Genomic DNA, 20,816 nt, shown 5'->3' with positions numbered 1-20,816 from the left:
ATGATGGCCAATAGATGGAGGTGGTCCTTCAACTGATGAGTGGAAGGGCAAATAGACAATGGAATATTGTGCAGAGGCAGGAAGGAGTGAAGTTGTGATGCATGCAATGATAGGAATGAACTTTGAGTACATTATGTTGAGTGAAATAAGTAAGAAATAAAAGGACAAATGTATGATCTCACTAATTTGAACCAAATATAATTAGAAAACTCTGAGAGTTAAATTGGAGAGCAGAGGCTATCTAGAAACAAGACAGAGATTGGGCAACCAATGCTTAAGGAGTAAAGAATATATAATAAATTTGATTGCCAATGTTCAGAAATGGGTGGAACAATATTTTGTTACAGTAGCACAATTCTGTAAGTGTAAATAACAAAGCTGAATGTCAGTATGGTTGAAAGAAGAAGGTGAGGGTCATGAATATAACAGAAGGAAAGAAAAATGATAAAAACTGGGGATGTATAACTTAGTGAAACCTTGAATGGACAGTGATAGTGGTTAACTGTACAAATACAAAAGTTTGTACACAAACTAGAAACAACATACATCACTATAACAAGGTGTTAACAAAGGGTGGCATGGGGAAAATACAATTAATGCAAACTATGGTCTATAGTTAACAGTAACATTATAGTAATTTTTCATTAATCGTAAGAAAGACATTATACCAAAGATATATGTCAATAATACAGGAATATAAGGGATATTAGAGTTTTCTCTTCAGAAGTAATGGATACATTTTCATAAGGACAGTGGTCATGAATGCATAACTATGTGATTCTACCAAGAGTCATTGATTTTACCCTTAGAATGGAATGTATGGTGTGTGGATATAACTCTTTAAAAAAAGAATAGGACAAATAAAGTGTATGGGATGTTTGGGGTTTTGTTTCTTTTTATTTCTTTTTTTCTGGAGTAATGAAGATGTTCTAAAATTGATAATGGTGATCAACTCACAGCTATGTAATGATACTATGAGCCATTGAGTGTATATTTCTGATGGATTGTATGGTATGTTAATATATCAAAATAAAGTTGAATTAAAAAAGAAATAAAGAAGAGTTTAAAATCTTCATGGTAAAAAAGAAACTGTGAGAGTCCATCAATCAGAGATCTGCCCTATAGAATTACTAAAGCATTTTTTATACATTGAACATTGAATGGAAAAGATAGGAGATTGTGGCTTGGAAAAATGGGAAGAAACAAAAATCACCATGAAAAGTAACTTAAAGGGTAAATGCAAAACCAAGTAGTACTGTATCCTCAATATATAACCCTTTATTTGTTAAAACACTCAGAATACAATTGAACAAGAAAAGGCTGAAGTAACTAATGCTTTTATATAAATAACACTGAATGTTAATGAATGAAGCTCCCCAAAGATGCAGATTGGCAGAATGGATAAAAAGCATGATCATCTATATGTTGTTTAGAAGACTCACCTTAGACCCAAAGACACAAATGGGTGGAAAGTGAAAGGATGGAAAATGATAGTCCATGTCAATAGTAACCAAATATAAAGTTGGGGTAGCTATAGTAATATTGGACAAAACAGACATTAAACCAGATGATTTAATGACAATTTAAAAGTTTTAAAGACAATGATGAACACTATTATTAATAAAAGGGTCAGTACATGAAGAAGAAATAAAATCACAATTATATTTGCACCTAACCACAGTGCCCCAAAACACATTATGCTTACAGTAGCAAAACTGAGAGAAGAAATGAATCCTGCTACAATAATTGTTGGATACTTCAATACACTTTCATCAATAGGTAAACTATCTAAATGGAAGATCAATAAAGAAACAGAGAACTTGAATAATATGATAACAAACTATACTTGGATGTATACAGAACATTATTTCCTCAAAATAGCAAGATATACATTCTTATCAAGTTGTGCCAGTTTGAATGTATTATGTCCCCCAGAAAAAGCCATATTCTTTGATGCAAGCTTGTGGGGCAGATATAAGAGTGGGAATTAAGTTGGAATGTCTGGATTAGGTTGTTTGCATGGAGATGCGCCCCACCCAACTGTAGATGATAACTGATGGGATATTTCCATGGAGGCATGGCCCTACCCATTCAAGGTGGGCCTTGATGAGAGGAGCCATATAAACGTGCTGACTCAGGGGGATGGAACTCAGTGCAGCTGTGGGTGACATTTTGAAGAGGAGCAAGCTTGCTAGAGAGGAACGTCCTGGGAGAAAGCCATTTTGAAACCAGAACTTTGGAGCAGACGCCAGCCATGTGGCTTCCCAGCTAACAGGTTTTCCAGATGCCATTGGCCATCTTCCAGTGAAGGTACCCGATTACTGATGTCTTACCTTGGACACTTTATGACCTTAAGACTGTAATTGTATAGCCAAATAAACCTCCTTTTTATAAAAGCCAATCCATCTCTGGTGTTTTGCATTCTGCAGCATTAGCAAACTAGAACACAAGTGTAAACAGATCATTCTTCATGATAGACCACATGTTGGGCCAAAAAAACAAGTCTTAATATATTTAAAAGGCTGTAATTATACAAAACATCCTCTCTGACCATAACAGAATGAAACTGGAAATCAATAACAGGCACAGAATTGGAAAACTCACAAATATATGGAAATTAAATAACACAATTGTAAATGAGTGTGGATCAAAATGGGTGGGTCAAAACAAAATTTCAAGGGAAATCAGTAAATTACTTGAGAAAAATGAAAATGAGAATACAGTATATCAAACTTACAGGGTGCAACAAAGGCAGTGCTGAGAGGGAAATTTATTTCCATAAATGATTTTCTTAAAAAAAGAAGAAAGAGCAAAAACCAAAGGCCTAATTATTAACCTGAATAAAATAGAAAAAGAACAGTAAACTGCAATTAAAGAAAACAGAAGGAAATAAATGGTAAAGAGAAGATCATAAATAAATAAAACTGTGATTACAAAGAATAGAGAGCATTAAACAAACCAAAATTTGTTTGTTTTTGGAATGATCTATAAAACTGACAAACCATTAGCTGGACTGACAAATGGAAAAGAGAGAAGATGTAAACAAATCAAATAAAAAATCAGATGGGAAACATTACTATTTACACCACATATGTAAAAGTGATCACAAGAGGATGGTATGGACAACAGTATGCCGAAATCTTAGACAACAAGGATGAAATGGACAAATTCCTAGAAACACATGAACACCAGAAATAAAAGATGATCTCGATAGAACAATTGAAAGAAAGATATTGAATCAGTCATAAAAACTTCCCAACAAATAAAATTTCAGGACTAGATGGCTTCAAGACTTGACAGGTGAAGTATAATCATTCTAAGAAGAATTGATATCAAACCTGCTCAAACTCTTCCAAGAAATTAAAGAGGCTAACATCACCCTAATACCATAGACAGATAAAGATATTACAAGAAAAGGAAATTATAAGCCAATTGCTCTTATGAATATAGATGAAGCAATCCTGAATGGAACACTTGCAAATGGTATCCAAGAGCAAATTAAAGAATTATACACCAAGACCAAGTGTATTTTGTACTAGATATGTAAGGGAGGTTCAACATAAGAAAATTAATTAATGTAAAGCACCACATTAACAAAATGTTGGGAAAATAACCCTTGATCATCTCAATTGACACAGAAAAAGCTACCCCTTCTTAATAAAATACATAGAACACTTGGAATAGAAGGTAACTTCCTCAACATGATAAAGGGCATATGAAAAACACACAACTATCATCATACTCAATTGTGAAAGAATTAAAGCATTTGCTGTAAGATCTGGAACAACACTAAGATGGCCATTGTCACCACTGTTCAACTTTGAATTCAAATATCTAACCAGGGAAGGTGGGCAAGAAATATAAATAAAATGCATACAAATTGGACAGTAAGATGTAAAATTTCACTACTGGAGATGATATGATATTATGTAAAAAAATCCTGATAAACTAAAACAAATCTACTTGAGGTAATAAATGATTTCAGCAAAACACAGGGTACAAGATCAACATGTAAAACTCAGTAGTATTTCCATATACTATTAATGAGCAATCTGAGGAGAAAATAAAGAAAAAAATTCTATTTACAATAGCAACTAAAAGAATCAAATATTTAGGACTAAATTTAATGTAGGATGCAAAGGACCTATACATGGAACGTTATGGAACTTTGCTAAAAGAAATCAAAGATCTAAATAAATGGAAGGATATTTCATGCTCACATATTTGTAGAGAAAATATTTTTAAGATGTCAATTCTACCAAAAAGGATTTTCAGATTCAACACAGTCTCCATCAAAATACCAAAAGTTTACTTTTCAGAAATGGAAAAGTTAATCATCCGATGGCTTTAAGAGTGTAAGGGACCCCAAATAGCCAAAAACATATTGAGAAAGAATGAAGTTGGAGAACTCAAACTTCCTGACATTAGAGCTTATAAAAAAGATAGATTTATTTTAAAAAAACACACAAGGTACTGGCACAATGATAGACAACTAGATGAATGGTATTGAACAGAGAGTTCATAAATAGAGCCTCACATCTATGGTCAATTGATTTTTGACAAGTCAGACAAGTCCACTCAACTGGAAAAGAATGATTTCATCTGTAAATGGTGCTGGAAAAACTGAATATCCATATGCAAAATAATAGAGGGCTCACAGAAAGAATCAAGTCCTAAATGTAAGAACTAGGACAATATAACTCCTATAATAAAATGTAGGGAAGCATCTTCAGGATCTTGCAGTAGGCAATGTCTTCTTAGACTTCCTACCCAAAGCACAAGCAACAAATGAAAAAATAGAAAAATGGGAACTCATCAAAATGAAAAAAATGTGCATGAAAGGACCAAAACATGGCAGCAACAAGACAACCTAAACAATGGGAGAAAATATTTGGAAACTATATATATCCAATAAGTGTTCAATATCTAGAATATATAAAGAAAAAAGACAACTCAACAATAAAAAGACAAAGAACCCAATTAAAACTGGACAAAAGACTTGAATAGACATTTCTCCAAAGAGGATATACAAATGACTAAAAAGCACATTGAAAGATACTCAACATGACAAACTATTAGAGAAATGCAAACCAAAACAAAAATGAGATATCATTTCACACTCACTATGATGGCTACAATTTAAAAAACAGAAAATTACAAGTGTTGGAGAAGATGTGGAGAAACAGGAATGCTCATTCGTTGCTGTTAGGAAGGTAAAATGGTGCCCCACTGTGGAAGATGCTTTGCCAGTCTTCAGAAAGCTAACTCCAGAATTACCAATATGACCCATCAATTCCTCTAATAGGTATTTACCCAAAATATTTTAACATTTATTTGCATACATATGTTCAAAGTGGGATTATTCACAATTGCCAAAATTTGGAAATAACACAGCCAAAGAATGGATAGAAAATATGTGGTATATACATATAACAGAATATTATTCAGCATTAAAAGGAAATGCTATTTTGGCTCATGAGACAACAAGGATGAACATTGAAGACATTGTGTTGAATGAAACATGCCAGGTACAAAAGGACATATATTACATGAATTCACTGTTATGAAATAGTTAGGATAAGAAAACTCTTAATGATAGAATGTAGAATATAGATTACCAGGGACTGAGTTGGGATAGCCAATGGAGAGTTAATGCTTAATTTGTACACTATTTCTATTTAGGTTGATTGTAAACTTTTGGAAATAGTGGTGATGGTAGCAAAACATTGTGAGTGTAATTAGCAGCACTGTATTATATATGGGAATGTGGTTAAAAGTGGTTAATTGCAGATCATATATTTGTAACTAGAATAAAAATTAATAGATTAAACATGAGACTAGACAACAGAGAGAACTTTATTTTAAGTGATGGACTGTAGTTAATAGTATAATAATTTAAATGTTCTTTGTTAAATTGCAACAAATATACCACACTAATGCAAGTTATTGATGAAAGGATGCTATATGGGGAAAATAAACCCTAATGCAACATTCTTTCATCAGTTGTGACAAAGGTTCCACACTAGTGCAAGGTGTTGACAATAGGGATGTAAGTATGTGGGAATCCTTTACTTTTTACATGATTTTTCCATGAACATGCAACTTCTCTAATTAAAAATATTTAAAAATAAATCAACAAAAATAAAGATCTAAAATGGATCTCTGAAGTACCTAGCCTGTAGAGAGTATTCTGTCATTGAATTAATTAAATATATATTCTTTATAAAAAGAAACAGAAAAAGAATAGAGAAGGAGACAATCTAGGGCCAATAGGCTGTCTGACCTCCTGCTTCATGCCTAGCAATAAACACTCTCTTTGAAACCCCAGTGTCTCAGGAATTAATTTGAACACATCAAGCAAAGAATCCACTGCCATTTATGGTATCAATGTTCCCCACTCTGGGTCTTTTAATTTCTCTGCTTTGGCTTTGATGAAATTCTGGCAAATTGTGATTTTGATGTGGAATTCTCTTCTGAATTTGACCACACAACATACTTGATAAAGTCAAGACCCATTCACCTGGTCTGTGGTTTCTGGAAGTTTTGGGAGGAAAGAAATATTGAACAAGAGAGAACACAAATTATTTAAAGTAGGATAGGCTTTTTCTTAGATTCCATCTGCATTCTATATGTTGAATTTGTCTCACTTCTGTTCTCCCCTCTCCCCACAATCCCCAATTTTTGCTAATGTAGACCAATTAAACTGTCTCAAGAATGGCTTTTCTCCTGATACCTCATGTTCTCAGGAGCTCCATTGTCCTCAACCAGATTCCCAAACTTCAGTCAGAATTATGTCACCCTTGTAACTTGAAATATCTATGTACCATCTTACTATTTATTTTTTTCCCAAATCAACTCACTTTCATTTATAAGTAACTTTGTTTTACAGGATATATGTATGTGTGTGTGTGTGTGTGTGTGTATATATATATATATATATATATATATATATATATATATATGTATATGTATATATACAGGATATATATATGTATATGCATATATATGTGTGTGTGTATATATATATATATATATATATATATATAGCCATTGTACCTAGAAAACTGGTATCATTCATCACAAATGAAAGAAAATTGTAAATGTAATGCATAACTATTTAGATGTAAATATATCTGCATATAGATTTCTCCTCTTTTTACCTCTCAGTGTACTTTAAGTATCAGAAAAGAGAAGAGAATGCCCTTTGGAGAAGAACAGGATTTTGTTTAAAATGCATTCCCTTCCCTTCACTCTCCATCCCCTAAATGGCAATGCAAGGAAAGGTTCTTATCACAGAAACTAATTCACCACAGGGCTAAACTGGAGAATGCTGAAAAGGAATTGCAGATTGCAGCTGTGACTCAAAATATCTTGCTTAAAATAAAACAATTTGATGGGAAAACAATAGTAGTTAACAAAAACCCTGGAGTCATTCTCCCTAATTCCAGTTGTTTAAGTTCTTGCAAATTGAAGTCAGTGAGATAAAAAAATACAATAAAGAAAAGCTGATAATTATTCAAGACTACATGTCCTAAAATTGCTAACTAAACCACTAGACAGCAAGGTAAAAAATCTTCATTTTGGGCTATTTCTAAAATTTCTACTAACATGTTTGGTGTGAACTAGCCAGAAGTTTATAGATTTCCAAAGAACACAGTTGGATTAAAACATATCTGGGGGCATATTTTTAATCAATATGAAGAAGGAACTATAGAAAGTTATTCTGAGATATTTGAAATCAATGTATCTTTTTATTTCTTAATGTGCACCATATACAAAAATGACACACTGAAAAGGAATAGTGTTTCTCAAAATATATGAATGTTATATATTTAACATACAAATATACCATATGCAATTATAAGGAGAAAAACAAAACTAGGATTTCCATAGAGAAAAATGAGCAAAGGGACTAGTCTGAAAATTTATAAATTAAATCATACACATGGAATATAAAAATGGAAAAAATAAATTTAGAAAAAATGATGTGATAATACATCACCCGTTTTCCTTTACTAATCAAAAAATGATTTCAAAAATGCTAAATTTAAAACTGGTTAAAAGGCAGGGAGACAGACATCTTTATATTCTGCTGATAGTCATGGAAATTGATGTGATCTAGGAGTTACACATTTTAGTACACAGTAGTTAAAGAATTACATTTATTGTCCTGTAGTTTCTATTTTTCATCTACCAGTTTGAAAATCACAAATATAAACAAAATTGTATATATTAATAAATTAATGAAAACTTATTTATAAGATCAATAACCTAAAACAATCTCTATTTAAAAAAGTAGATTAAGGGCTGTAGAAATTTTGACATGTATTAAAAATACAATATACAGTGAAAATATTCTATCATTCAAGAGATTGTTCTGATAAGTAATGGTGTCTACACAGATTAAAACATGGGTTAACTTAGATAAATTATTTTCTATGTATTTAGACAGATACATTTACATTATTATGAAACAAAATAATAAAATATGTATAAAAGAAGTACTATAGGAAAAATTGCTGTAGTTTCATGAAAATGTCTTAGGAAATGCAGCAGAAATAAAGGTTTCTTAATCAAATAAGGAATCCAAAGTGTCAATGACAATGTCACTTGTCAGACCCCAGAAAAAAGAGTCTAACATATAGAAGGAATGTCTGATCCAGGGGCCCTGCTGCTTATCTCACAGAAAACCAGGTGCCCCATAAACTAAAGAATGAAGGCTGTTCAAGGCTGTTCCAGCCACAGTGGTGCCTAAAAGTTGGGTAAGGCAAAGTCAGATATGTCCATAAGATGAACAACCAGAAAGGACTGATCTCCCTAGATAGATAATGCAGCTGCTTTTCTAAGGAGAATACTGTGTCTGAACCCTAGCAACCAATCAGCCCAGAAATTGATAAGCCCTCATCCACTCAAAGCACAGGGTACCTTTCCCTCCCCACATGTTTTTTTTCCTTTAAAAAATGCTGCTCTCAGAGAGCTGGAGCCATTTTTCTTTCTCTCTTTTTGCTGGTTCCCACCTGCTTTCTTCTGCTTTCTTCCTCTAATAAACCTTAAACTCTCTACTTAAACCAAGACTTGCTGCATTGTGTGGATTCCTGAATGACTCCAACCTAACATTTGGTGCCAAAAGCCTGGGATGGAGGTTCAACTGAGGTTTGAGTTTCCTGGCCCCTTGGGGCAATGGGGGCAGACTTTCAGTCAACTCCATTCCCCAAACTACAGCTGTTCAGATTTCCATGCATTCAGCAGCTTGATACCATCAACTCAGACCACCTTGATGTGATGCCAGCACACCCTTACAGCTTTCAAATATCTACAACTGATTTGGCCCTAGGTAGGTAAGTGATGTCTTTCTGCCAAGATCCCCCTTGGGAGTTTTGTTTGATGTCCTGTGGACACCCCAGCCTACATCAGTGTGGCACCTCTTCCCACTTTAATATGGTGCATGACTTTGTAAGTCTAGGAAAACCTGAGCACTCAGTCAAAATTCTCCAATGCTCCATGAGCATCTTTCCCTGTTGTAGCAGTCAAAGTAACCCACGGGATGCCTTGGGTGAAAGACTGCATGCATTTCCTGACCCCCAATGACAAACTGGGGATGCCTGCTTTGTTGTTCTGATGGGTGTTATGGATCTGGGCCATTAGTCTCACTTGAGCAGCACTTTGGATGGCCTCTTTAAGGCCTCTAAAGTAGTGGGGGGACCACAGGCATCTCACAGGTGATCTCTGTAAGCCTCTGATGAGCATAGCCCCAATTCCTGTCAGCCTCATCCAGGGAGATAGTAAGCATCTAAATGAGTGGGGGAGCCATGAGTCTCTCATGGGCAATCTCCATAAGCCTCTGATGAGCAAAGTTCCCTAACAAACCACAAGCCTCTCAAATTTCTTAAATAATTATGGGTAATATACAGTCACTTTTCAGTAGCTCAAAAACTGAATTTCCTCCTAAATCTACCCCCCTCAGATGTTTAAACTTCAAATAAAAGGGGAAGTAGAACCAATGTAATTTGGCCACAGTATCCTTTAGAACAACAAATACATTAGCCAGAAAATGGCACTTTCAATTGGCAAATTCTTGCTGAACTTAATAATTTTATTCAGCAAAATGACAAATGGTCTGTAGCTCCTAATCTCAAGCTTTCTAAACTGTTTGGTACTGGCAAACTTTGTGCCACTCTGTCGCCTCCTACCAAATCCTCCTCCTTCACATAAAAAAACATTCTAAGTCTTCTGCTTTCCTCTCTACAAAAGTTAACCCTGAAAAGCCTTTAAGCAGCTTCTGTTTCTTTAACCCTGCAAGCCATCCCCCTCATAACTCCTCTCTAGCCCCTTCTGCTCCCCTCCCCTCACCCTTAACCCCTTCTGCTCCATACTCATCCTGTTGCCACTGCCCCTCCTCACCTTACCCTGTCCACATGCAGCCCGCTCACCATCTATGTGCCCCTTCCTCATATCCCACTCCAGCCCACTTCTCCCAGACAGGGGGTGCAGCAGAAGCCCAGAGCATGCATGCCTGGCACAACCAGAGGATAAATGAATAAGGTGAGAACTCCTCAAGTTACTGTCTCCTGCTGTTTTACTATCATCCAACTATCCCCATCCCTAAAAATGTTTAGCCTCTGATTTACAAACTCTAAATTTACATCCCAGTACGCTGCTTCAATGTGTAGACCTCCTACTGTGCAGCTACCCTGAAGCCTTATTGCAAAAACAGTCACTCTCCATAACTACCTCCAACAGAAAGGATATAAAGTTTCCAAAGATAAAAAAGTATTTTCTAAGCCACAAGTCACTTACTCAGAGATTTCCCTCTCCCCTAACAACAACAAAAAAAACACACCTATTTCTCTATTTAATGTGAGATCAGCCAAGCCTAACTATTTAAAACTGTGTTTTCAAATGCCCTGTTCCATGTTTCATCAGCTGTGGAGCTCCCCGGGAGCCATCAGCTCTGTGCCTACCAGCTGCCCAGAAATTTTTCCTAGAGTACCTGGACTGGGAAGTCCTGGTAGAAGCACCCACCACAGACAAACACCAAATGCATCTGAGTTACGGTAGCTTTGCAATTGAGACTCCCTGTGCTGGGTAAGTGTGTAATCTTTTGTTTATTATGTTCACTTTACTTTCTTTTGTTTCAATTAGTCTATTGTGTAGTAAAGCTAATTAAGTTGATCCAAGGGTCATGCATGCAAACTCAGTAGGTTTAAGCCCCACTAACCATAACCCCAGATTTGCAGCTCTTTTTTTAAATTTTGTGCAGTTTGCACAATTTTCATTTGTGTAAAAACCTATTACATTTAAACAGCTCCTTCTCCTATGTTCTGTCTTTATAATTTCTTTTGCTATTGTTCAGCCATGGGAAACTCTAAAAATCTGCCAGCTACATCTCCCTTAAAAACTATTCTTAACAATTGGTCTAAGTTTGGAGAGTGTCATTGAAATTGCTAATGATCTGTAGCTGCAGTCAGCTGGGCTTTATGTGTGGTGTGGCTAGCTGTAGCAAACTATCTCAAGAAAGACAAATAAATCGGTAAGTTAAAAGAAAAGTTACAGTTTAAAAATATGCAAACTTCCACCTTTACTTTAATACAAAACCTTCCAAAGCAATTAAATAAGAGAAATAATAATGTAAATGTGCTAGCCTATTAGTTTTTAAAATTGAAAAGTTGAAAAAGACCTAGTCAAAGGGGTCCTAGCAAAAAACCTAAAATTGCTAGAAAGACATCAAAAGTAACTAATACAATTTAAAAATCAGCAAAAGTGCAAAAATGTCAAACCGGTGTCATAAAATAATACCTCTAATAAGTAATCTGATAATGAGAACTTTGACTCCCTCTCTCTATAAAGAATGTTTTGTTTTAAATATTTAGCATCATTCTAACAAGTTTAATTTTGATGGTAATAGCATGTTGTATAGAAGGTATAAAGAATGTTTTTCTAATTAAGGGGAAAAGCAAAGTGGCCTTGTCCTAAATGACTAATTGTTTAGGAATGTGGGATAAAGCCTGGATGGACAGGAATGTGTGATAGAGTCTAAATGGATACAGAAAGTTGCAAAAGGTTTGTAGAGTGGAAAATTTATTTCTGTAGTAAAGGCTGAAAGAGAGATACACAAACCTGCAAAAATTTTGTGAAAAGAATTATTTCTGTGGTCAAAGCTAAAAAATGGTAAAACCATAAATAACATGGCTTAAAAATAGAACCTGACAACTTAAAAAAAATCGGTTTTATAAAACAAAATAGCATTAAATATTTTAACCACCACCCAAAGAAGTAATAATTAATATTCAGTGTTGTGGGCATGTGTCTAACAATTCACAAAATATAAACATTCCTCACCATACTGCAAGCTCCTCACATTACTGTCTCCTGCTGTTTTTATTAAGAAAAAATTTCCTTAACTTGTTAAGGTGTTATTTCTTGATAAAAGGTTGTAGAAGTGTTTTTCTAAGTATTCAGTTTAAGAAGCAAAAGTCTGTTTTATCCAAATAACTTCCTGGACTTCATGTTAACATTATTATGTCCTTGATTGTTTATTTAAATTATTGTATTAAGCACTCTTTACTTTTAAATTATTGTCTGTCCCTATACTCTTATTTGAATAGGAGTTTATTTAATAAAACCCAAACTGGCTGAACGATGACCTGATAAGTCTCAGGCCTTTTCTGATAGAAACCATAGGTTTCAAGTGTAACAAACAAACCCATAACACTAGCACAAGGTCCTTTTAACAGCCTTGTTTAGCCAGTAAATAAACTATGTTTACTAATTTTCTATTAAATAAAACTTTGTATATGTATAAAAATATTATTTGTTTTCTAAGCTCTCCATGCCTCAAATAAATATATCCATCAATTACTTAGTAATCACTGTAGTAAACCTGGAGTATATAGAGAAAACTTAATATCTTCACTTCAACTTGTCATCAAATCTCAAATATTTAACAGTATTGTTAGGATATTACATTAATAATAATAATAATAATAATAATAAGACAATACTTTGCCAAGTAGTTAATTAAATTAAAAAACCTTCTCCTTGTAATCAAAAAGCAAAAGCTTTAACCCATATCCTCCTAATATGTCCCAAACCTAGCAAGGAAGCTGCCTTACAGCACATAAAAAAGGTGAGCATAAAAGGCAGCCATAAAATGGCAAATAGCAAAACCCTCTCAAATACTCTAATTTAATAGTTGTTATAGAAGATTATAAAGCTTATTCTGTACGCTTTTTCAGTAATATAGTAATCAGCATATTCATAGAGCCAATATCCTACAGAAATTTAAGAAAACAAAATACTTTCATGAATTTCAAAATTCATGCAAAGTTAAATCATTGTGTGTATTTTTAAGAGAAACAATGTAACACATATACATTCCATTAATCCTTGCCAAAAATTGTTTATTACTGTATTTCAGGATGCATTAACTAAAAATGTTTTAATTATTTAGCAATATTCTAACAAGTTTAAACCTATATTATTTTTTAGTAAAATGTTATAAAACATTTTCCTAAATAATCAATGTAAACGGCAAAAAGTCTGTTCTATCAAAAAAACTTATTGCACTCTATGTTAACTTTATCATGTCCTTGGTTGTTTAAAAATACTGTTTTCTCACTTTTAAAAGAGCTAAGTCTTTTCCTTAACTTCAATTAAAAAAATACTGCTTCAAACCTAATAACTTCTAACATTTTACTCTCTCAAGGTCAAACCCTAAAGAATATGTTTTTCTTACCAACAGTTACAAAGAATTTTTTCTTTCTCCTTGAAAAAAATAAACTACTAAAACATGATTAAATTCATGTAATATGTTATAAGTTGCAGAAGAAATGTTTAAACAATGTTATAACAATTAAAAACTTCTAATCTTTTGGTTACTGATGTACATAACATCAAACAACAATGTAGTACTGCTAGTTATAATTTCAATTATTTTTAAAGTGTTATCTGTCATAAAAACAGCCAAATTTCCTTGTAAGTTGCATTGTTTTATTCTGATGCTTCCCTACAAGTGCTTGCAGTTAGCTACAAGTCAAAGCTTCATCTTCAAAAACAGCAAAAAAACACTTTTGAAAAGGAGCAAGACAAGTGTATAAATCATGTTCTACACATTATCTAACAAAACCCTACTAAAAAGTAAAGAAAAAATAGACCTCCATTTTAATTAAAGTGCTTGCTTGTTTAAACCAAGCTCCTAGTACTGTGCCTGCATTCTCTCTCCCATCAGAGTTATTGGTAAGACCCATTTCTGTGGTCCCTAAAGTTATAAGTGTGTCAACTACATCACATGCACATGCTCCAGAAGTAGATGGAAACATGCTGTTACTGCAAAAACCTTTTACTGCAAAAACCTTTGCCTCTGCCTACCAGAAAAGACTCAATCACTTTGGCTTTTCAGTGAACACTGCCTATAGACTGGCTCTGCTGCATAGTGTCAGAGGGCACTGAAAAACAGCCCAATGGAACCCTGGAGCCCACTGTCCTGTTTCCCAGAGGACCAATGATGCTGCACTATAACAATTGTACAAAAAATATACCTCCCAAAGCTGTAATTTCCAGTGTGATGTGGTTGAAACCTAAAAACATAATTAACACTAAGGCCTGCTGTTATGAGTGACCAGCATGTATGGTATTGTAAACTTAACACTGAATGCAGCTCAGGAAAAGAAACTTAAGTATTCATTATCATTAAGTGCTGCACATATATACCAAATAAATATAACAATGTCTATTCAATATTAAATCATATGCAAGATAATACTAATGTTAAAATTATAGTAAAGTAAATGCATTTTCTAAGTGGTTAATGAATTTACAATGAAACTGAAAATAGCCCTTATTACCATAGTTTTTATTCTGCTTGTCATTTGTTTGTCCTGTTGTTGCCTGTATTCTATCTGTGAGTTTATGTCCAGAGCATCTTCCAAATTTATATAAGAACCTATTCACCCTTGCTCAGCAAAAATCAGCTACAAGAAAAACACTTCTGCCCACTTTCCCTTTTATAGAAGATGCTCACAGAATACTGTTTCTTAAAAATAAGAAAATGTCTCATGAAAAGGAGGAATTTAATTGCTGAGTAAGTCTTAATAAGTAAGAAATATTCAATAAAACTTCTCTCAAATTTTCTTTCATTTTTTCAACACCTCTGCAAGCTATTCTACTCCCCCTTATAGGGCCAGTAATTATCCTTATATTAATTTTCCTTTTTGCTTCTTGCCTCTTACAATGTCCAATTAAATTTATCAATAGGTCAATAGCAGCCATGACTAACCAGCAAAACTCCAAAAACACACTATGGCTGCAACAAAAATTTGAAAATCTGCTCCTGCCTCAGCAAAAGCCTCACTACCAGCCAGTTCCAGCAAAAGATATCCAAACATGAATCTAATAATGCTAGAACTTAGTTGAAAGCAAATCTTCCCCAACGGCATCCATGCCCAGCCAGAAGTAGCTAAGAGAAGAGTGTGATGTCCCTATTCCCTACAAAGTTTGCTTTGAGCTAAGTTAAAGTGTTAATCCAAAATTCCACCAAAACCCATACCAATTTTTTATTAAAAATAAAAGGCTGGAATGTCAGACCCCAGAAAAAAGAGTCTAACATATGGAAGGAATGTCTGATCCAGGGGCCCTGCTGCTTATCTCGCAGAAAACCAGGTGCCCCATAAACTAAAGAATGAAGGCTGTTCAAGGCTGTTCCAGCCACAGTGGTGTCTCAAAGGTGGGTAAGGCAAGGTCATATATGTCCATAAGATGAACAACCAGAAAGGCCTGATCTCCCTAGATAGATAATGCAGCTGCTTTTCTAAGGAGAATACTGTATCCAAACCCTAACAACCATTCAGCCCAGAAATTGATAAGTCCTCATCCACTCAAAGCACAGGGCGCCTTTCCCTCTTCAGGTGGTTTTTTTCCTTTAAAAATGCTGCTCTCAGACAGAGAGCTGGGGCCATTTTTCTTTCTTCCTTTTTGCTGGCTCCACCTGCTTTCTTCTGCTTTCTTCCCCTAGTAAATTTTAAACTCTCTACTTAAACCATGACTCACTGCATTGTGTGGATTCCTGAATGACTCCAACCTAACACCACTGTATTTAGAGGTGCTAAAGGACCCCTTTCAAAACTGTATAAAATACATTTTAATTGTATTTATAACTTGATCTTTAAGCATAGAGATGCAGGTTCACTGTGGTTGTTAACTCAATGTCATGATTATAAAAACCAGTAGCCTCTGCCTGACCAGAACCTAAATTCATGGAAATTCATCACTTGAAGGAAGCTCATAGAAGATTAACCTGGTCTAAACCCAGCTCAGAGCATTAGATCAGATGTAGATTTATTCTGAAGTGTAAGCATCATCTCTACACAAGAGAACTGGTTTCATTGCATGTTAGATCAGTTAAATCTTCAGTCCAGGTGCTTTACTAGGGGTAGCAGGCACACACACACACACACACACACACACACACACACACACACACACACACACACATATACATATGTTTCTGTACATACAAACACAGGGTTTGTTCATTCAGAATTTTACAAAGTGTTATTTGGAAGAGTGAAGATGCAACATAGCAGATGTACAGAGGAAAATGTTGCTGCCAGAGAGAGCATCAAGAGTAAAGAGTACCTAAGGCAGGAGCAAAGAGGACACTGGTACCTGAAGGATGTGATGAGTAGGAGAATTCAAGATGGAGACGAAAGTGAAGAACTGACAGTGGATAGCATTGGAGGACATTGGGAGGACTTTGGTTTGAGTGTCATTACTCATGATCCTACAAGGTATAGTGGCTGCTTGACTGAGGGTGAGTGAAATCAATTGAGAGAGGAAGCAAGATTACTGAGTCAGAGACTGTGGCAACAATCTCAAAACAGTATTGAGGTGTGGCCCACAGTGATAACAGTGTAACGTACAAGAAGTGTTCAATTCCTTGATATATTTTGAGAACAGAGAAAAATTAATTTTCTGCACTATAACAGTTGGTTTTTAGAAGAAAAAAAAGAAGCCAGAATCTCACCAAATCACACACAGATCAGTAGGAAAGACATAATGACCACTAACTGAAATGCAGAATATGCTGGGAGAAAATTATTTGAATGAAAGACCAATAGTACCTAAAATAGCCAATTATATTTGTAAAATTAATTGTAAATTTAAGATATGAGAATAAACATATGTGCCCAGATAAAGAAGCATGAACTTTCAATATTTGTGGTAAAATATTCTTACCTGAAGTATATTTGAATAATGCTCAGAGACATAATGAATTTCTTAGTCAATGACAGGGTTGGGGAAGGAAAAAGAAAGGAAAATATTTTTATACCTGGGTAACAACACGTTCATATATGTCACAAGGTCTCACAGCTAAACGTGATACTGGGACACACAGTCAGCAGTGGTCATATCCACACCACAGTCACCAAAAGGAATATAGAAGTAAAGTAATGTGAGTTTTTAATGTCAGGAGTAGGATATTCTGTTTGGGAATAAAATGAGTAGCATGAAACTGTGAAAGGAGCTTATAATTAAGTGAGGACATGAACAGTCTATACTTAAATGATAGAACAAAAATTCAAGGACAAAAGATGAAGAAAGGAATAAACAAGAGAAACAGGAAATGTAAATAATAAAGTCCAGGAAAGAAAGTATGGAAGAAGGAAGGAATAGCAGAATAGAAGTAAATAAATTAAGAAGAAAGAAAAGGAAAGCATGGAAATTTGTGGTAGGGCATTGTATTAGGATATGGACTACTTGATGGATACATATATGGAAATGAGTCATGTTCAGAATGACTTCAGGACTGTGTGACATACTATGTTATTACAAAACATTCCTGTGGATTTTTGTAATGAATCTGGATTTTAATAAGAATGTTTTTGTCACCACATTTGGGTAGTCTTAATACTTAAGTGACCAGAGATCACAACAATTTGATCAGTCCTATGAGGGTTCTGTTCTAAACACTTCAAGTAAATACTTAATAGCATGAACCAACAGAACCCATAAAGTCAAATATTTATGCATCCTCATTTTAACTACTGTCTCCTTAAAAATAAAATTTACTTCCAGAAAAGAAGTAAAAATTGCTTTTTTGTGACAACCCAGAAAGATTGGGAGGTTGCAGTGTATTTGGAAACACTGAAAGTGGACATAATAAATCTAAATTTTGCTCCCGAGCAGAAGATAGTGATATGAAATGGATACTCAAAAGAGAACCATTGAGTCAAGAATTTCCAGGCTACTCATTTGCTACCCATAAAATAATAAATTTTTGATGTGTTATAGTCTTAGATAACATATATTTTTAAATATGTTGACTAGAAATAGTATAATTTATAGCATCTCTTTATTTGGAAAAGTAATTCATTTAAATTAAATATTGAATCTCAAAATCAAGAAGTTATTTTTTATGTTTATAAGCTATCACTTTTGTGAGCAGCCACCTTCCGGATTTGGCCTAGTAGACAAGCTGCAGCCTGCCCTTGAGTTCCCCCCGCCCATCGAGTGGTGCCAGGATGGCGCCCACATCCTGCTTCCGGCTTCTGATGTATGTAACCACCCGCTGTATTCACCAATCATGCTTGTGTGCGTGGCGTTAGCCCATTGGATACACGCAAGGTTTATAAGAAAGTTCCCGGGCAAAGCTCGGGGAGACAGCCCACAAGGAGCCGTACCTGACGGCCGCATCGAGGTTGTTCTCCCCCGAGGTGTCTCGCCCCGGGTGGAACCTGTAAAGATGATGATTGCCTAGTCCCATTAAAAGTTTATCTGCTTTACCACCGCGAGTCCTGAGTGATCACAAGTGCTCCGGGTACGTTGTCCGCACCCTCTCTCCCCTTATCTCTCTGGTCCCCATCGCCGGCCGACCGAGGACTCGAGGCGGGGCGGAGAAGCGCCGGACACACTTTTCCTAATGCCATCTGAATGTCCTTTTTCCTCAGGCTATAGATGAGAGGATTCAGAGTATGGGGTAACACAGCATAAAGCACAGACATCAACAATTTCAGTGAAGATTTGAATTTTTTGCTAAATATGTAGAAATCCCTGAAAACAGGAACAATGTCACCACAGTGAGGTGGGGCAGGCAGGTTGAAAGAATTTTTAGTCTGCCCTTTGCAGTTGGGATTCTTAGAACATACGAAACAACCACTAAAATAAAACACAGAAAAGCAAAACAACAGCTAAAAATAATAAATGCTTCTTCTAAAATATGTTCCCTAGAGCAAGCAAATGTAAGCAGTGATGGAACATCACAGAAGAATGGATGCAATATATTGGACCCACAGAAACTGACAGAGAATGTACCTGCTACATGAATGGAATCATAGACACATTCACTGAGTCATGATGCTGTCACCATCTCCACACAGGCATCTCTATGAACAATGGTCTCATAGCACAGAGAATGGCAGATGACAGCATAGTGGTCATAGGACATCACTATTAGAAGGGCAAACTCTGTACCACCAAAACAAAAACAAGATAAAGTTGCATGGCACAACCTAGGAAGGAGATGGAATTGCTGTTGGTCAGAGTTCATGATGGATTTAGGGAGAGTGACACAGATGAAGCAGATATCAATCAAGGACAAATTCTTCAGGAAGAAATACATGGGAACTTGGAGATGCTGGTCAATAGTGGTGAGGGTGATAATGAGGAGATTTCCCATCACTGCTGCCAGGTAGGTGAGCAAGAAGAGTGTGGCATAGAGTCTCTGTACCAACCAGTCATCAGGGAATCCCATAAGCATGAATTCTTTTATGATAGTCATGTTGGTAAATTTCTCAGTTATGCTACAGAAACAGAAAATTAAAACACAACACAACATTCTCATTCACAGACCTCCACCTGTTTTCTTCTGCTGGGGCCTTAATGCTATTCTGTTATGAATCATGTGCTTAGGGTTATCAATACCACATGGAGTAGTTCTAACATGTGAAATAGATTCCTTTTAAAATATTTGGGGTTAAAAATTATAATATAAACATTAATATATCTGCCAGTGAGTTGGGCATGAACACAGAAGGGCTATTTCATTGCTGTGTCTTCAGACACTGGAAAGCAGAGGTAATTATTTTGGAGCATATTCTGAACATGCAAGAGTTAAATTTCTTTACCAAAATGATCAACAAATTATGTTTTCCTTTACCTATAAAGCTTTTTTAATACTTAGGTAAATGTGTCTCTGTTCTTGATTCCCAGAAGAAAATATTTAAATTTTCAAGAATAGGGAAATGCCCTATATTTTTCAGAGCTGTGTAAAATGTTGCAAGGAATTTAGATGACAAAATAAAGAAAATGTATATTGGTACACACGGGGTAAATCCATCCTTTAAAATCTATAACTGTGTAGAGTTATATCAATATGTCTGTACATGTATGTATATGCACACATTTATATAGTATAGGAACTATAAATGGATTATCTGTATATTTGTGGGCTTGTATTTGAGAGTGCTGTTGGAAAACTTTCCAAATATCATATCTAATCCCCCTCTTTACCCCTTGAAAATGGTAGTGGGCCTTGTTCTCTATGAGCTACAATAATGGAATTAGTATTTCAATTACCAAGTGAAAATATCAGACAGGATCAGATATGATCAGAATTTTAGGACTTATAAAGGGCAAATATGACTTATCTAGTCAATGGAAAAATAAAGATTAGTAAGGATATTCTAGCTTGTCAGACACAGACTTGGTAAAATATACTGCATTGAATTTATTTGAAAATTGTCCCAACTATATGAGTGTGGAGTCACCTCCTAGTATATCATCTTATATTAAGGAGAAAGGAGCAGGTGGAATAACCAACT

General features: G+C 35.0%; 1 pseudogene; it reads right to left on the bottom strand.

Moving 5' to 3' along the window:
• Positions 1-9,685: 9,685 nt before the first annotated feature.
• On the bottom strand, positions 9,686-19,774 carry LOC119505182 (annotated as a pseudogene).
• Between the last annotated feature and the right edge of the window lie 1,042 nt (positions 19,775-20,816).

Source organism: Choloepus didactylus, chromosome 10, assembly GCF_015220235.1.
Source record: "Choloepus didactylus isolate mChoDid1 chromosome 10, mChoDid1.pri, whole genome shotgun sequence".
NCBI lineage: Eukaryota > Metazoa > Chordata > Mammalia > Pilosa > Megalonychidae > Choloepus > Choloepus didactylus.
The sequence above is the reverse complement of the archived record's forward strand: the minus strand, read 5'-3'. Positions and strand labels throughout refer to the sequence as shown.